Below are 18,100 nucleotides of genomic sequence, written 5' to 3' on the forward strand. Positions count from 1 at the left end.
GTAATTTAAGGCCATTTTGTGTATTTTCGTTAACAAGTTTCTATCATACATTTCATGATGTGGAAGGCAGTCAAAGGCCCTTCTCACTCCAAATAGCCATCAGAGAGATGTTTGCCAGGATTTCTGTGAACACATCAGTGGTTAATGTAACTATTCAGTAGCATGGTTGCAGATTAGCTCAACTGAAGTTCCAGTTGCCTTCCCTTGCTTTCCCCAAATTACCCCACATGTATGAAGAAAACACTGGAGAATTCTCACACAGTAACTCATGGAAGTGCTCACTTTACTCCAGTGCAAGGGAGAGCATATGCTCTGAACAGGGTCGACTTCTATACTCATTTGATAGTATAGCTTTTGGATGCAATAGCCAGTAGTGTTAACTTGACTCTGTTACTATATTACACTAAAACATTGTGTTGATTCTGCATAGAAATTTTCAGTGTGCTTATCCTCGTGGCTGTGAACACCAGTAAAATCTTCTAAATACCTTGTAAGTCAGATAGAAAAAGCAAAAGTTAAAGTATCAAAGCTGCACAGTAGTACACATGGCTTTAAAGTTACTTTTTGCCTTTTTTTCCAACTGTAAAGTGCGTGCTAAGGAAAACTACAGGCATTTGACCGTAGTTACCTGTTGCTAACTACTTGATGTTGGTGGGAAAGAAAAGAAACTTCCTGCAGCTTTTTAATCATCTCCTGGCTCCATAAAGACAAGAAAAAAAGTGTATTTAGATTGAACAGAAAGCAATAGGGAATTCAGGAGTTGCGGTTCACTTTTTTCTATGTTTCTATTAACATTTATTATGAAGGTGATGTTTACATTATATGATCCTTTGTGATCTTTAAAGTTAAGCTTTGTAAGTATAGGCCTACAAACAAAAAAATGACACATATTTGTTTGTTTCTTTCTTCATTTGCATAATGGCTGTTCTATTTCAGTTAGGCTAAATCAAAGTGTAACTTGAATTAAATCTGGAAGGCACCCCAGCTAGGTAGGAACACTTCTCAATCTTTAGGAGTGTATGAATTATGGTAGCCTTTGGCTAATCATTTTACAAGATTTATAGCTGTTGCATATTCAGTTGCTAATTGTCAACCTTGTCAGAGGATAGAAAGACCAACATGATGAAAGAATCTGCTGTTGTCAGTGGCTTTTCCTAACTACCCTCAGAAACAGCTCCAGGAATAAGAACAGTCAGAAAAACACAGAAGAGCTAAACCCAGACACCAAAACTGCTTTCAGTGAGAGCAGACAAAAGCTCTACTCCACGCGACACTGTCTAAAAATCAGAACATCTTGTACGATAGAAAAATTACACAGCACAAAATCTAGACCACCAAAAGATGGTAGGTTGGTTCTCATCATAGGTGTGTTACAGTGCACATCTACCTGCCAATAGTGGCACAGTAATTCAGCCCAAAAGTCTTGACAAAATATTTACTTAAGTAAGTGTTCTGCCCTCCACTAAGATAATAATAGTGATATTCCAAATATGAGCTGGTATTTCTTTTCCAGTAAGTTTGTTTATATTTACCATAGGCAATGCACCAGCAGTTTAATAGTCAGAATTAAAACCTGGATTATAATTTGAACATTTAGGACAAAACCATGGCACTTACAGAGTCTTAAAGTTTGCATGGAAGGACAACTCTGCCAATTCACTAGTAAGAGAAATTTACAGACATGTAGATATTATTGTATGCTGTAACAAGTAGGGCAACAGAGTAATTCCCTAAAATAATGACTTTACAGTCGTGTTCTAGTTACAGACTTATCATTTGTTTTGAAAAATAACCACCTGTTTCTTGTTTTAATTAGTCACAATCTTCAGAATCCAATGAAGGGTACTAACAGCACTAGACAAGAGAAGCTTCTTTTTACCAACAAATAATCCAACACACATTGCCTCACAGCCATCAAATACTGCTTCTCCAGCTCCATCCTTCCGATAGATCTACAGACCCTTAGTGACAGTTGCAAACATGCTATGTAAAGCAGAGACACTGGGACCTGCCACTCTTAAACCAATTGCATTGAAAATTACTCTCCTATCAGTCCCTAAGTATTCCAGAAATTGCCTTTCCCCCAAAAGATTAACCCCAACACAGACGCCCCAAAACATATTGAATTTGGGAGACTTTCAAAGACATGGAAAAGAAGAAGTGTAATATAAAAGTAAGACAAATTGTTCTTTTCCTCCTCATATAACAATGGAGGCATTATTAATTCAATTGCCAAATTTATATCTTTTCAGTTTGCAATTTCATGTGATACATTGTTAAAGCTTTCTATTAAAATGAAGGAATTCAGGCTCTGTCCTAGTTCTATCGTAACTTTCGGTATGAGATGGAGTAAATTGTTTTCTTCTACTTCAGTTCTCCATTGATAAACAGGGATAACAGTGCATTTCACGACAGATGGATGTTGATGAAAATTTACTGATAAGCTTAAGGCAGGCTAAAAGCATGGGCTTTATAAACCATCTCCCGTTTGCTAGTGTTGATCATACTGGGAAATGGGAAGTAGCAGATGGTTTTTTGACAGTATGGAGGTGGCAATGTCTTTTCTATTTTTCTTTTTGAGATAATTTTAGAAAAATGTAAACTGAGGACAGGGGAAATTCTAAGCTGCAAATAAGACTTATGAAAACAATAGTTGTTAAAGAGTGAATGGTAAATATAACTGTTTAGAGGAAAACTGAGGCTAGCTGCTTTCCTGGTATTAATCTGTGCTTTTTAATATCAACTACACATTGGTCTCAGCAGTTAATGTTAATTTGCCTGAATTCAGATTAGGTTAGCTATAAGAGGTTTCAGCTAACAGATTGTTGCTATTAAACCTGCAATGGGTAAGCAATTTTCGAAGACAGTAGATGATAACCATTCCCTGATACTGCTGCAAGCAACCCTTGCTAGCAGAAAAAAGTGATGTATGTTACTTGCAATTCTTTTTTGAGAAATCATTTACTCAACAGTGAGAATAAATGCTACATCCTACATCCAGGTATACTAAGTATCAGGCAATTGTATCTCAAAAACCACAGATAGAAATACTGATGGAAAGTTCTGAAGATATAACAACTGCTTTTTAAACAATCACTTAGATGTTGATAAAAATAAAACTGCACAAGTAATTATAAAACTGCACAAGTAATTAGATATTACTCCAATCTAAATAATATTCTTGATGCAACTAAAGACAATTTGGGACACAGCTAAAGTGACTCTTGGGGCTGCTTTATTAGCAATACATGAACAAAGGCAGGGAAAACATAACAGGCTGTTGGAAGAACATCATTTCAGTAAAACACACATGAATCTAATGGAGATGTCAGTTTCAGAGTTATTTTCAGAAAGGAAGGCTATTAAAACTGTTTTCACCAATAAAATCAGAGAATGTACTCTTGTAAAGCAGACTGATGACTTGCACATGTGTCAAGGACACACTGAGATAAGGAACTGACTAGAACAGAGTAAGGGGAGTTACATATTTCCTGTCTTGGACTCTGCAAAGATACTTGTGTGTTATTTATAAACTATGATGTTCAACATAGTTACTTTAAATGGCCAAGCCTAGATTTCTCCAGCACAACAGTAGCAGGTATACTGATACAGAAGGAAGAAAAAAGATAAAAATAAGTAGATCAAATTAATGGCTCCATTCACATGGACTTACGTGTTCTGTCTACCCTGGTGGCCTCATTCATCCAGTGAAAGGTGTTGCCAAGACTTAGTAAATACTTTGAGATTCAGGCATAATTGATTCAACTAAAAATAATATCTACTTCTTTAAAGTGTTGTTACATATTTATAAATAAAATAAAAGTTATTATACAACTCCTACAGCTGAGGAAATGAAGGCACTGAATGCTATGCAATTAGAATAAGCATGTCCTGCAAGCTAGTGACAAAGCCAACCAGAGTCAGGAATGGAACCAAACTTGATGCGGTTACCCCTGGCTTATGTTGATTTCCCTTTGGCAAGGATTGCATATATGACATAAGACAAATGCTACTATTGTGTTTGTTTTTTTTAATTTATGGGGTTAGCTGCTTAACAGAAATACTGGTTTATGTTTTAGATAAATAGAACAAAAGTGAGCAAAAGGGCTTGCTGACTCAAGTGGGTCAAGATCAAACTATATAATAGTAATTAACAGATGTACTTGTGTATCAAAACAATCTGGAACCTCAGATCACATAAATTTGCTATGGGGAAAGATAAATTAGGTTATCCATGGGCTCCTGCCTGGTTATCACTTTTTAATACAGAAGAAGTTCTTTTTCTTCTTTTTATTACCAGGTCCAAAGGCTTTGTCTTCTGTTCCTCAATGCCTTCATTTCTTACCCTCCTTCTCAGCTCTCGTTCCATCTTAAACCTCCTGCCTGTGCCTTCATACGCTTCTCCCTGCACCACATTCTGAGGCTCTACAGGACTCTCCCTTTTTCCATATCCAAAATACTGAAAGACATAGCATAGTGGTACAAAAGAAGCATTGTTTGGAAAGCGGATGGGAAGCATAGAGCTTACTCCAGCTGCCAACCCTGTCTCTCCATTCTCCCATGCCACAACATTAACCCACAGCTCCAACCATGCATGGTGGCTGGGGAGGCAATGCCACAACGGGTGCAGTGGTTGCTGAGTCTCCATTCCTCATTCTTAAATGTTCATACATGACAGAATTAAGGAATACTTATACAGAACAGGTTACACTCTGTTGTTGCCTTCCCATACACCCCAGTAAGACAAGAAAATATAAGTACTAAAGTATATCCGCAAGTGTTGTTTTGCTAAAAATACAAATGTTCCATGTACTTTTCCAGTCCCTTCTCTATAATTATTCTGTTCATGTCCAGTGATGCACATGTCTCTGATCTGATTAAATAGATTTTGGAATTGTAAAGCAGAAAGAGATATACTCGTGTAGGATTAAAGGCCCCACTGAAGTCAGCAGCTGTTACATACACGATGCTAAGCCTGCATGCTGAACAGAACAATCTGAAAACAACATGGGCAGCCCAATGCATTTAGAGTACTTAAATACTCGTAGGGTTTGAATGTACTGAGCTGCCATTTTATTAACAGTACTTTCTACTGGAAGACTTACATGTACACCTTTCCAGAAAATACACTTACAAATTTAGCTAATATACTGTATGCATCTTGTATTAACTTCCTTTGCTAATTTCACTGACCTTCACAATGACAGGACCTCATACTGCAACAAAAACTTTTCATATTGCTTTTTAATTTACCACTACTATTACTCCAAATGATTACTCACTTATTCCCACCAATTATCCAACAGAAAGCAGGATATTAAGAGATATAAAATAATACTGAAACAAGATGCATTATTTAAGCAATGAAGCTTGGGGCTGGAGCTAGAATTTTGATCAAGTTGGGGACTCAGGTTTTAGTCTACAGTATTACAGAAAAGGCTAACTGCAACTTTAGATCCAGCATGAAAACTTGGCATAGTGTCGTTTGCATGACTTCCAGAGAAAGATGTAACAATCCATTCTCATTTATGGAAATGTATTTACAGAATTAATACAGTACCCAAAGAATTGACAGGAACTGGGATGTTGTTTTTCCTCTTTTCTGTTTATCCACTTGCTTTGTAAATGCAGAAAGGGAGATTACATTCAGAATTTTATAAGAAACAATTCTCCCAATCTCTTGTCCAAATTTATCAACTAAGCATCATCTGTTAAGACACTTAGTTCTGTTAAGGAGGAAAGAAAGCAACTCTTCCTCATCCTTTTTTTCACTCTGGAGGGGAGATGTTCTCTTTTCCAGGTTGCCTCTTCAGAACGGTTTACTTCTAGTGATTGTAGTTGATATTCTCTTGCACACTTTTATTTAGTCATTTTATTTAAATTAATGAGCTGAAGATCACAGAAGTATCAAGTTTGTAGGATAAAACAGCCTTGCTGCACTTGGAACTAAGAAAACCCATGCCTATGTTACTTGTCCTACAAGATCTGGTGCAACTTGCAGCATTTCATCCCTCTGTTCACTTGTGCACCTTGCTGGGGCAGCAGATCAGGCTCTGTGACTGTTTCTCAGCTGCCTGGTTTCCCAGACTAGCATATTATTTTAAAAGGCTGATGTGAACATATTTATACTAAGATATTGGCTGTGAACTGATTCCCAACAAAATGTTCTATTCTGCTACCCATTTGCTGAAGTATTAAACCAAGAGCAAAAAGCTCAAAGAACAAGAAGGGGCAGCCCACCACAGTCCAATTTGCCATAGGTTTTCTGTCAGAGCCCCTCCAAAAATATTCGTGGTATAACCTAAAGGTTCTCGGATGGGCAGATTATGACAGTCATGTCTCTACCGGCAAAGAAAATTATTTTACCAATGAGAAATGGAAGATTGTGGAAGATGGAGTTGTAATGCATAGACTTTTGTTTTCAAAGAGATTTTTGATTTTGAATATCTACCAAAAGACAATGCTAACAACACTTTATAATGCCTGCTGATTTACATGGAAGCGACACCAGAAGAACTTACGAGGAAGGACAGATAAAATACCAACTGAATGACACCAAAATAGAATAAGAAGATTAATTTCAGACTACTGAATGAGAATGATGACTGGAGAAGGTCTAATTAAAAATTAGAGGAGGTCTGTGAAGAATGATGATATGTTATTATGAATGATGGAAACAGCACAGCAACGTACGTCTGGGATACTTTCCTGTCTTCTCGCACATGAACTAGGAGAAGATGGAGGAATTTTACAGAAAAAGAACTGAGTTCCTCATGTTGATTTTTTAGTTGAGTTACTAGTAGCAGGAAAAATATTCTCTGACAGAAGAAAGTGGGAACACGTGAGATCTGTAAAGGCTTTTTTCAGAGTATTGAATGACAGAGACCAGTACAGCAGAAATAAGAGGCTGTATATTAATATTAGGAAATAAGAGGCTGTGTAATATTGTGTATTTACTGCTATACTTTGCTCCTCATAGTAAAGTTCTTGTTCTTTAAAATTCTTTCTTGTAGATTGGAAAACATTGCCTGAAGGTTTCACAGTTGTCTTCACACACTTCTCATGTTCTGTTCACAAAAAAGGTAAGGGAACTTTAAAGGGAATAGTAGCACACACACTTGTATAAGTTCATCCTTGTGTGGCCTGTCTTTTGCCTTGACTGTTTCCCTAATTTACAGCCTCTTGAGATAAGAATTATTTCTTTTCTTACCTAAAGTATTTATTACCTAACAGAGAAATTCCTCTAAGATTTTCATTATTTCCCAAAGCAACTAGGCTACTCAAATGCAGAGATGCAATTATTCATTTGCAGCCCATAAATTCACATAAAATGATCCTTTTTTCACCTTCCATTTGGACAACAGCATAGTGCAGGAGAAATAAGAATGTTTGCTTGATGGACTATATGTTTTTATTCACACATATCCAGAAATAATGGAAGGAGTCCTTGAAACATTCGGAAAATAATTTGGATCCAACAGAGACCTAAGCTATGAAAATTTCAACTGGCAACCATAAGTTTTCAGAAAGTTATGAGCTGCTGAAAATGGGGATAGCATGGAAAACGTCATACAACCTGAACAGTAGTAGTCATTTTCTCTCCTACTGTAATATGTAACTGTATAATTTATTCATGTTCTAACGTACATTAGGTAAAAGCAATGAACTCTTAGTGCTGGAAGAGTTAAATCCTATAGAAGTCAGTATAGCTTCTCATGTGTAAGATTAAGGTGGGGGCTTTGCCTCAATTAACTGTTTTCCAGTTGCATTAAATGAGCAAGATTCCATTTTGGTTGGAAATACAAAGTGCTTGTCAAAATGCCATTTCCTACTGAATTTCAGTTTCCTGCCCTGGGAAAACAATCCCTAATAGATTCCCCCTGCCCCCATTGACTAGCCCCCTTCACATTTTCCCTTATTTTGGAATAATTATAGCACTTCCTGAGCATAAAAATGCTTGCTTACAAAGCATATTGTTTTAAATTAATTCTTCTCACAGGAAAACTCTTCAGAAATTAAAACTTAGTGTTCTCTAGCTATTGTGCTATAGTGCCTCCTCCTGCTTTTTCGTGATCATCTCCAGTTTTCATACTGCAGTGAGTTCCTTTTGTTGTTCATTTCACAGAATTCTATAGCTTGATTTTTTGTTGGTTTATTTTTTACACAGAAATTAGATTTTTCACCCATATAAAAATCTGTATATACAGAATTGGAAATGGGGCAGGGTATGTAGCTAATCACACAGTATGTCTTCGCCTTGAAACCTTAATGGGTAAAGACAAAGTTTATTTTCACCAAAAAAAAGCTGTCCCCGATGTATATAAATCGATTTGAGTTAATAGGCAGCATTCACTGCAAAGATTGTTTTTATGCTACCTTTTTTTTTCCTGAAACCATCAGAAATTTCCATTTTAGAGTAAAGATTGCAGTCTGTTCTAAGCAGGCCAGGACTTCCAAAGCATTATTTAAATGCCTCAGCTGAATACCAGCATTCTTTCATCCCATTTCACACACTGAAGTACCAAAAGGGTAAATAACTTGCAATATCATTTTTGACTGACTTGACTTTGAAAAAGGCAGAACCTATATAAACAACTGAGCAGTTGTTAGGCACTTAACTGGATCTCTAAATGATCCCGTATGCTAGTCTGCTAATGCTGGTAATGATTATAAATACCTTAATTCACCATATTAATGAGTTATAGCCAATAGAAAAGGACAAAATCTATAACTTTTCCACAAACTTAGTTAAATGTCAAGGTTTTTAAAGGCATAGTTAGCAAGTATATTAGATGAGATATGTCAGTTTCCCAATTTACGACTCTGACTTGTCTCTTGTGATTCCTTATAGCCTCTAGCCATTCTCCTCTTACCTGAGGCATTCTCTGGCAAAAACCTGATGCTTCCAGTCATTCTGTATTCTTGTGTTCCTTCAAAAATAATTGGACAGGCACCTCTCCATAAACAATCATCATTAGTCACATAAGGTACACAGATAAGAATAACATACAAATAAGTTTCAATAGAATGTCTCGAGCCAAATAATAATAATTTGGCCAGCTTGCTAAAAATGTGATTGACAGGGAGTTAATGCACTTAACACTTTTCCAGCAGGCTGTTAAAATTAGTTCCTTGATGCTCAAAAAGTCCTGCTCCCAGAAAAGTGACACCGACATTGACCAGTGAGTTTGTTGCTGTTCAGTAACCTGCTCCATTTCCAGACTATATGATTAAAGTCATTATGGGAACTGTCAGTAGGAGGGAAAAAAACGAAAACTGTCATAAGAAGCAATTGTTGGAAATCTTAGGAATTTTTTTTATAATGCTAAACTATTTTAAAATATTGTCTGTAATTTTAATATTACAATATCCAACCATATAGTAAGGATCAATATAATAAAAGAAACCCTTAGAGGTTATACTATACAGGTATTCACATCCTTCTTTATTACATATATAGTAGAAAAGAAATTAATCATAAATTTCCTTTGAAATGAAAGAAAAGTGAATTAGCGTACAAAAAAGAATTCATATTTTAAAGTGTTACCATCATACTTAAATCCTCTAAATTAAATAAATAATGCTAGAGAGTGTGGGGGAGAAAAAACAAGAATTCACGGTTGCAGGAATTTTGTTAAAAGAAAGAGCCTGTCGAGAGCGTAATCATTTCTAACATCAATCCTACAGCGCCAATTAGTTGCACTAAATCAGAAAGATAAAAATGTCGTAATTTCAACTTAAAACTTTGCTAAATTTATTTTAATATTTGATGTAATTACATAGGAATAATTTCACTGAAGAGTTTATATTCTTAAATACCCACTAAGCTGTGTTTTAAGTGTCCCCCAAATGCACTGTAAATTGTTGTTAGTTAAAACAGAGATCACAAAACTTACGTAATGTATTGCTCAGCTAGACATAAATCATAGTATTTGTCTTGTATTTGAATATTTTGGTAGGCTTTACTGATTTTTTTTAAATTCACAAATACTTAAATCTTAAGCTGTTGAAAGATTGGGGTTTTTTTCACATCGACATAAAGATCTGACCCTTTCCTTAGGTGTAAAATATTTTTATAGATCAATAGGGTGCTCAAGAAGAGAGTGTTTTTAATACAATAATACCAACACTGTAATTTTCTTATATTTATTTTTCTTTTCTCACCTGCTATGCCTAGGTTTTGACATTAAGAATATTGCGTTTGATATTTTCAGCATTAAAAACCACTTTATGCTTTGGTTCCATTTTACTCCCAGTCAGAAAGATCAGAAAAAGCTCAAGTCACACAGTGAGAAACTTTATACACTGAATGAGACATTATCCATTCCACCAGACTACAAATCAAAGAGTATCTCTTAGGCTGCTTAAAAATTCATTTTAAAATCTGATCCTGATTGTACTTTTATGGTAATTTCATACCATCAATCATCCTTTTACCTTTAGTCTCTAGGTCCACTGCTTTCCCCATAGATCTCATTCACTCTACCTCATTATAATTCTTTAGGTGAGAAAACAGGGTAAGAAACCTTAACAGAAAATGAGAGAAAGATGTAAATTTCTCAAGAAAAGTCAGGTTCGCTAAGAAGCATAGCTAATGATATGTTCTGATCTGTGGCTTTTTTAAAAAAATTAAAAGATGGAGGGGAATAGGATAGAGTGAAAAACACATTTGCCATGCAAATAATGTGTTTGTAATTTGTATTCTCACTCAACAATATCATTTATACAACTAAGCTGTCAAAATATCTTCTTAGATAGAGATCCTTAGAAAAAGAATAAAAGAAAGGTTTTTGGAGCTCCACAGAACTTTTCATAATTAGGCGCTGAACTTTCTATGATTCTTCACTTTCCATTACAGCTGAGGCTGCCCCATATTTGCTAATACTATAGATTATGTAAATTTTAATAATTAGCAAATGGAACTAACTGTAGAGTGCTAGAAACATGTTGATCAAAACCCCTTTCTTAGACTTACACTACTTCGTTATACAAGATGAATATATAACCTTGTTCATTTCTTCAGCAGTGCTAACGCCTTCACCAAGAAACAGCTGATCACAGGAAGAGAAAGCTCCTGTATATTGTTCTGTCAACCACTTCTTAGTAGCAGCTAAAATTCTTGAAAATGGTTGAAATCTAGTCTAGGTGTGGTGGTTTCTATATGAGTTATACTTTTCCAGAAGTCAATATTAGATTTCCACTCTTTTCATTTGAATCCCATCCATAATGAAAAGCCTTTCTTACAGCATTGAGAGGTACGACAAATAATGAACCCATTATTCGAGACATCTAGACTGGAAGAAAACCTGTTGTTAATCACAAGGGAAAAGAATTTTTTTTTTTTTTTTCCCCAACACTGTGGGCCCATCCATGTTACAGTTCCTAATGTCTTTAACAAAGTGTAGCCATAAACCGCTGAATACTGGTAATAGCAATAATCCCTCCAAAATGGTTTGTAACCAGCAGTTAGTGACCACTTTCTTAGTTAATGGCCTGAGGGGAAAGGCTTTAAAAAAGGTGTATTCACCGTTTCCTCTCAGGCAATTCAACTGGCTGCATTAAACTGTATTTTCATCGAGCTTCCTAACATTTTTACTCTGATAAAATTCTAGTCAGGAAAGGGAATGAGGTGATGGTGGAGTATGTCATGACTGTACTTTTTAACAGAAACATTAAAAAAAAAAACTATTGAGTGCCTTAATCCTCTGAATGATGTTAGGATTTGGTACTGATAATAATAATAAATTTTCAAGTCTTTACATATCATCTCAAATTAAAAGTAACTAGCAACTGTATCTGAAGAAAAATGAAAGAGTCTTCAGCTTTATGGTATGATGCAATGCCCTTGAAACAATCAGGGAATACAAGAAAAAACATTATGTGTTTTCATGCAAAATCAAAATGCTAATCTGAAATGCTCATTTATTTTCATAAACCAAGTAAAAATAGTACCTTATTTGGAAGAGCATCACATGCTAATGTGACACATGGTAATATTAAAAGGTTAATAAAACATGAGTATAGGAGGGCATATAAAACAATTAATATACAGTTTTCATTTGTATTTTACTGAGTTAATACATTGTTTCATAAAGTGCTTCCAACTATGTCATCGATGTACAGGCTTATGTGAGTAGGATTTTATTTTTTTTTTAAATATACGTGATTTATCCACACTTTAGAAAAAACATTCTCAGTATATGAAAATATTTTTCAGCACAGTGCTCTATGAAAAAGTAAAGCAAGAAAATTCCTTCACTATTTTAGTTGTGTAACAAGCTGTAAGTCAGTCAAACACATAAACAACACTGCTGATTCCTCTGCCCACCTCCACAGCTCACTGGGTTTAAATGGTATCTCTTCACTTTTTGCTCATATGGGTAAAAAGACTCATTAATCAGAAACTTTTTCCCAAGTATGGCAATAAAGTCAAAGGAATGATTGGCATTACACAGAACTCTCTGTAACATACACACAGGAATATAGGCTCTCATTAGGCACGGCATATTAAAAAAAAGCCCCAAAACAAAATACTCTACATCTTTGCTTGTGCTGTATAGGATGAAGGAATGGTAGAGAAAAGCACCACACATAATGTGTAGGGAAGTGGGGGTGACTGGAGGAAATCTGAGGTTTCTGGAGTCCCAGCTCAAACAGAAGGAATCAGTTCTGGGGAACTCCATCAACTTGCATTATGGCTTTGGTGAAAGGTTGTAGAGGGCACAATCCTGAATGAAGTTACTTTTGTGCAGGATACCAATGTAAGAGTTTACTGGGACAGAATTATCCCGTTCATGCTCAGCCTGCATGAGACACTTGAGCAGTCTATACCACTACCCAGCTGCACTATATGCAGTAAGACTTACTGAAACTGGATTTTTTCACAAACCTTGCTTGTCTTGAAGTGCTCTTAGAGCACTTTTTGCTGACAGGTTCCAGTTCAAGGTGTTCTCCCACCTGCCATAGGGATAATCCTATTCCCCGCAATTTTAGATTTACCACAATTCCCATACGCAGTGGGCTATCATTTTACAGAACTCTCAATGTTTTAAAGCTGATTCTTACCTTGAGGTGGGCTGTTCCTTCTGTGCAATCTAATTATAAAGTCAACTAAATTATGGTGAGTAGAATGAATATCGCATGCAAAAATTTAGAAATAGACATGGTGTTTGTTGGGAACATGCCTTTCGTGCAGTTAAGTCAGTCACAGGATGTCTGAAGTAAACAAATAGTGTTAATAAGCGGCATTAAAAATGACTGAAATGGAACAATTAGGTAGCAACACTGGAATTCGATATAGTTAGTTGGAAATGTGGAGGGGGCAAAGAAAAATACTGAGAAATGGAGAGAAAGCTTATGCTTTGAGAGCGGAGAAAAGGTTTTCATAGGAAGCAAAAGCTGAATACCCTTGGGAAAGGCCCTCTTTTAAAGAGGGATTTTCTGTCACATTTACAATTTACAATTACAACAAGCTGAAACATTTTTCTTTCATTAGGGAAAAGTAACTGCACTTTTTTTTTTTCCCCTTTGTGTATTATATATAGAAGAAGAGCTTGAAAACCTTTGGGGTTTTCTGTGTTTTTCCCAGCCTTCGTAATCCTCAAAATATCAGATGTTTATTCCACTTATGTTGGAGGACAACTTGGTGGATGTACCTCCTGTACTTTAATTGGACTGATAAGAGAGAAGGGACTGAACAATTAATAATACATTCTTCCTTCAAAAAATTAGTAAGAGTGTGAAATATCAATAGAATTACTTCATATTTAACTATGTAGAGAAGGTGCTAAACACAAAGGGTCTTGTCATTCAGGCGACTCCACAGGTTAAGTGCTCTGTTTGGATAGAAGGGAATTGGAGGAAATATGGGCTCCACTGGACATTGTCTCATCTCTAACCCTTACAAGGGGCTGAACTGTCACACCCACTTGTCTGAGGCCAGGCAAGCTTTCAAAACATCAAACCGAAGGTTAGTTCCTTCAAGCTGAGGGACTTTGGAGATCGAAAACTGAACAGATAAAGCAAAAGAGAAAGGACTAAAAGCAAGAGGAAGAGATGAGAGAGAAAAAGGTATTTTCTTGGCAACAAAAGTTGGCTCAGCAGTGTCTGATATGTATATTTTGAAAGCAGAATTACTTGAGTGAAATTTAGATCATCCCTGTTCCAAATAAAACAATTTGTGATCATTTTGAACAGAAAGACACCCAGAAGCTGGGGCATTTCTCTTTTGGCTGTAGAAATCTTAAATCATTGTAAAATACTGATTGTGTTATGACTTTGGATGCAGCAGTACTTGTTTCATGCTAACCTGAGAATTTCTGTCAGGTTTGCCAAAAAAGACGTATAATGTAGGAAAAGTTCCTACCTCTGATAGCCCCCATAGAAAGAGCTGGACTGATGATAATGACTTGATTTCTAGGCAATTTTCATCCACTGAAGATAGAGCAACTGCTGATGACTGAGGCGGGAATTTGAAGAGATTGTAGCTGGTGAATTTTGTGTTTAACAGTGTTGTGGCAGTTTACAAAGATATGCAAACTGCTAGGTACAAAAATAAACATTTTAAAGTTGCTTCTTAAAAGTATGCCATGATGACTGGATTGCCTACCAGTTGTTTTGCAGGAAGTTATTTGCTCAGGAAGAGAACTTTCAACTTGTTTCACTTCCCAATGTTTTATTTAGATCTCAGTGAGATGATTGAGCATGGGGAAAGACCTCCTATTTCATGGCTGAACCTCCTTCCAAATCTCCAGGCTAAAAAAGAATTGCAAAGTAATATGTGACACTCCTCCATTTATACTGGGCTGCACCAAAAGACACGTGACCAGCAGGTTGAAGGAGGTGATCCTGCCCCTCTACTCATGAGACCCCCGTTGGAATATTGTGTGCAGTTCTGGTATCTTCAGCATAAGAAGGACATGGAGCTGTTGGAGCAAGTCCAGAGGAGGGCCGCAAAGATGCTAAAGGGGCTGGAGCACCTCCCGTGCAAAGGCGTGCTGAGAAAGTTGGGGCTATTCAGCCTGGAGAAGAGAAGGCTCCATGGAGACCTCATAGCAGCCTTCCAATATCTGAAGGGGGCCTATAGGGATGCCAGAGAGGGACTGTAGTGATGTGGGTTTAAACTTAAATAGGGGAAGTTCAGGTTAGAGATAACGAAGAAGTTCTTTACTGTGAGGCTGGTGAGGCACTGGAACAGGTTGCCCAAAAAAGTGGTAAATGCTCCATCCCTGGCAGTGTGCAAGACCAGGATGGACAGAGCCTTGGGTGACATGGTCTAGTGTGAGGTGTCCCTGCCCATGGCAGGGAGGTTGGAACTAGATGATCTTCAGGTCCTTTCCAACCCAAACGGTTCTACGATTCTATGATTCTATGATTATGTGTACTGACTGGCTGCATATTGCCCAAGTGGTCAGTAATGAAGTGGTCTCTACTATGATTTCTGCAATATTAGCAATGATGTGAGAAATATAGCTCTTCCATTAAAAAGACAAAATCAACAACAACAACAAAAAAAAAAAAAAAAAAAAAAAAAAAAACCAAACCAAAACCCAAACAACAAAACAGAGAAACACACAACTTGGTTCTGTTTAAAACCTTTTTCTACTTTACTCTTCATGCTAATACATTTGTGACAAATATTATTTTCCCAGATGACACTTGTACAGTAGGTCTATAGGAAATGTCAGCCAGGGAAACAGAACTCCTGCATTAATGCGCATTCTGAAAGCCTTCTCATTATTTCTTATGCCAGCCAGAAGAATACTAAATAACAAAATAGAATGCAAATAATAAAAATAATGCAATTAAACCCATATAAAGTTGGGGTGCTCCAGAAATAGCAGAGAAATATTGCACACAATTTTTATGTATATATGATTCCCTTAAGAAAGATGGGGTACTGATTTTATGCACTCTTTATATTTTTATCACTCAAATTATGGAAAATAAAAAAAAGAAATTAAGGTGATACTGTGCTATGGAATAACATACAGTGATGAGTACAATGGAATCTGTCAGGGGTTATCTTCATGGATCTTTTCAAAATAAATATCTCTGTGAGAACTGCGGTAGGGCCAAAAAGGAAAGCTCAAAAAATATCCACAAATTTAGGAGATTTTTAAGAATGAATGAGGGTGATTTCTTAATCTTTTTAGCAAATTAGATTACACCTAATGTTTTTCAGAAATTCTTCTTTTCCAATTTTTTCTTCTGAAAGAGAGAAGGAAAAATCATTCCTTGACCACTTTCTTCACGAGTAATGATTGTACAGGTCTCCAGCTATTCTTCTCTTAGTCAACCCTTTCTAGTTTATGTAAGCCTTTCTCTTACAGACTATGCCCTACCCTCAGTTGTCTAGATGATTATGCACAGATCCAAAGATGGACTTTTAGGGGGAACGTCACAGAGAACAGGAGGATTATAAGCACAGTACTAGTCCCCTGAAAAATGAGAAATACCCAGCATGTCTGTTCAGTCTGTCCAGCTTTTAGGAACATAAGACTGTGAAGTTTCATGAATTTTCTGGTCCAGAAACTAAAGCACAGTATGACACATTACAGAGACTCTGCGCAATTTTCTTTAGCAAGACAAATTACTGCAATCTATTAAAGGGATTTTTCTACGAATATTATTTCAATGAGGAATGGTTGTAATGTTCCTGATATTGAAATCAAGAAAGGGTCTAGGGCAAGAAGAAATATTCTTTTAACTATCTTAAAAACAATTAAATTTAACCTTAGAGCAGAAAACAGAATCAAAAATAGCAGGTACAAGAGATTGAAGTCGTCCACTCAGAGAACTAAAAGACGTGTGACCTGAATGGCCAGTTACAGGTAAGAGTCCTACTAGAATGAAAGTAATTGCACAGCAGCTATTGACAGAACATTATTAAGAATCATAGTGTAAATAATTTCAAATAAATTAGAAGATGCCTTCATGCAGCCAAGTTGCATTTATCTAAATAGTGGAGGCCGCCATATCCTGAAGTGGAACTCAGCTTCATGTGAATGGCTATAGCTACTAAGGAAAATCTCCTTTTTTCCATGCTAATAATCATACCTGTAACTGTTACCCTTAAAATTATGGGATTCTTAATCAAAAGAAAGGGTTGAGTCCTCAGCACGTATACACAGATATATCATGAAATTAATGTCACAAGCAAGAGAAACACTGAATTTCACTGGATTCAGTGAAGTTATTCTCTCTCCTTTCTGTTGGAGCATTCTTTTAGAAAAAGTCTCTCTGTCATAAACCTGATACAATAAATCTAAGAGTAGAGAAATATTTAGTTAAAGCTATAATTATTTATGCATATGTATCAACACATCACTAGAGCCTCTTGCTGTTTGCCTCTTTATTTCATTAGCGAGCTACAAACAACATTTTCAAGGGTGATTTTTTTAGAAAGCATGAAGTTGGAGACCTTTCCTTAAGTATAGTTGTAAAGTTCACATAGTCATAAAATTCCAAGAGAGGGGTCTTGGAGAAAAATCTTTCATATATCAAAGAATTTTTTAGAAAATAATTTTTAAGTTAATAAATAAAATTTAAAGTCTGAAGCATTTTCTATTTAACTCTGAGTATATGTAACAGGTAAACATAGAGAGTGCAGGTCTTAGTGTAGAAGAAATTTAACATACTTTTCCATTAAGTTTTATTTATAATTTTTAAATTGTCTGTGCATATTTCAGGGTAAATTCAAAATTTAACTCAAATTTGAAAACTATAACTAGCCTGTTTCTGTGATATATCTTTATACCGCCACCACCCCGTTATTTTTGGCTTTTTATCTGCTTCTCCTGTTGACAAAAACTCAACTACTTTCAATGTAATGATTTTCTAGTGTCTCAAATGTGACCTTGATCACCCCTTCTTCAGAACACTCTTGTCACAGACAGCCATACTTTTCCAGAACACTACTAACAGCTTGAGAATTTATTCAGTCTTCAGTTCTAACTGTATCTTTTTCTGCTCCCTCTGATCAATCTGTCTTGAGTGCTGCTTTACCCCAGCGTATTGTTTTCTTTCCTGCCCACATTTCTGAACAAGTCTATTTAGATAGTCTGTTTCATCAATTTTAGCATTAAACTCTATCATTACC

The 18,100-nt window shown here is 36.1% G+C and overlaps 1 protein-coding gene across 1 annotated transcript in view; it reads left to right on the forward strand.

Annotated features, from left to right (window-relative positions):
• The window catches only part of TTC29 (tetratricopeptide repeat domain 29), a 216,333-nt gene that overhangs the window by 49,920 nt on the left and 148,313 nt on the right, over nt 1-18,100 (forward strand). Inside the window, exon 3 of the mRNA XM_030492984.1 lies at nt 7,014-7,082. The gene's annotated coding sequence lies outside the window, so the exon portion shown is untranslated. The remainder of the gene's footprint in view (nt 1-7,013; nt 7,083-18,100) is intronic.

This window comes from Strigops habroptila, chromosome 7 (assembly GCF_004027225.2).
Source record: "Strigops habroptila isolate Jane chromosome 7, bStrHab1.2.pri, whole genome shotgun sequence".
Classification (NCBI taxonomy): Eukaryota; Metazoa; Chordata; class Aves; order Psittaciformes; family Psittacidae; genus Strigops; species Strigops habroptila.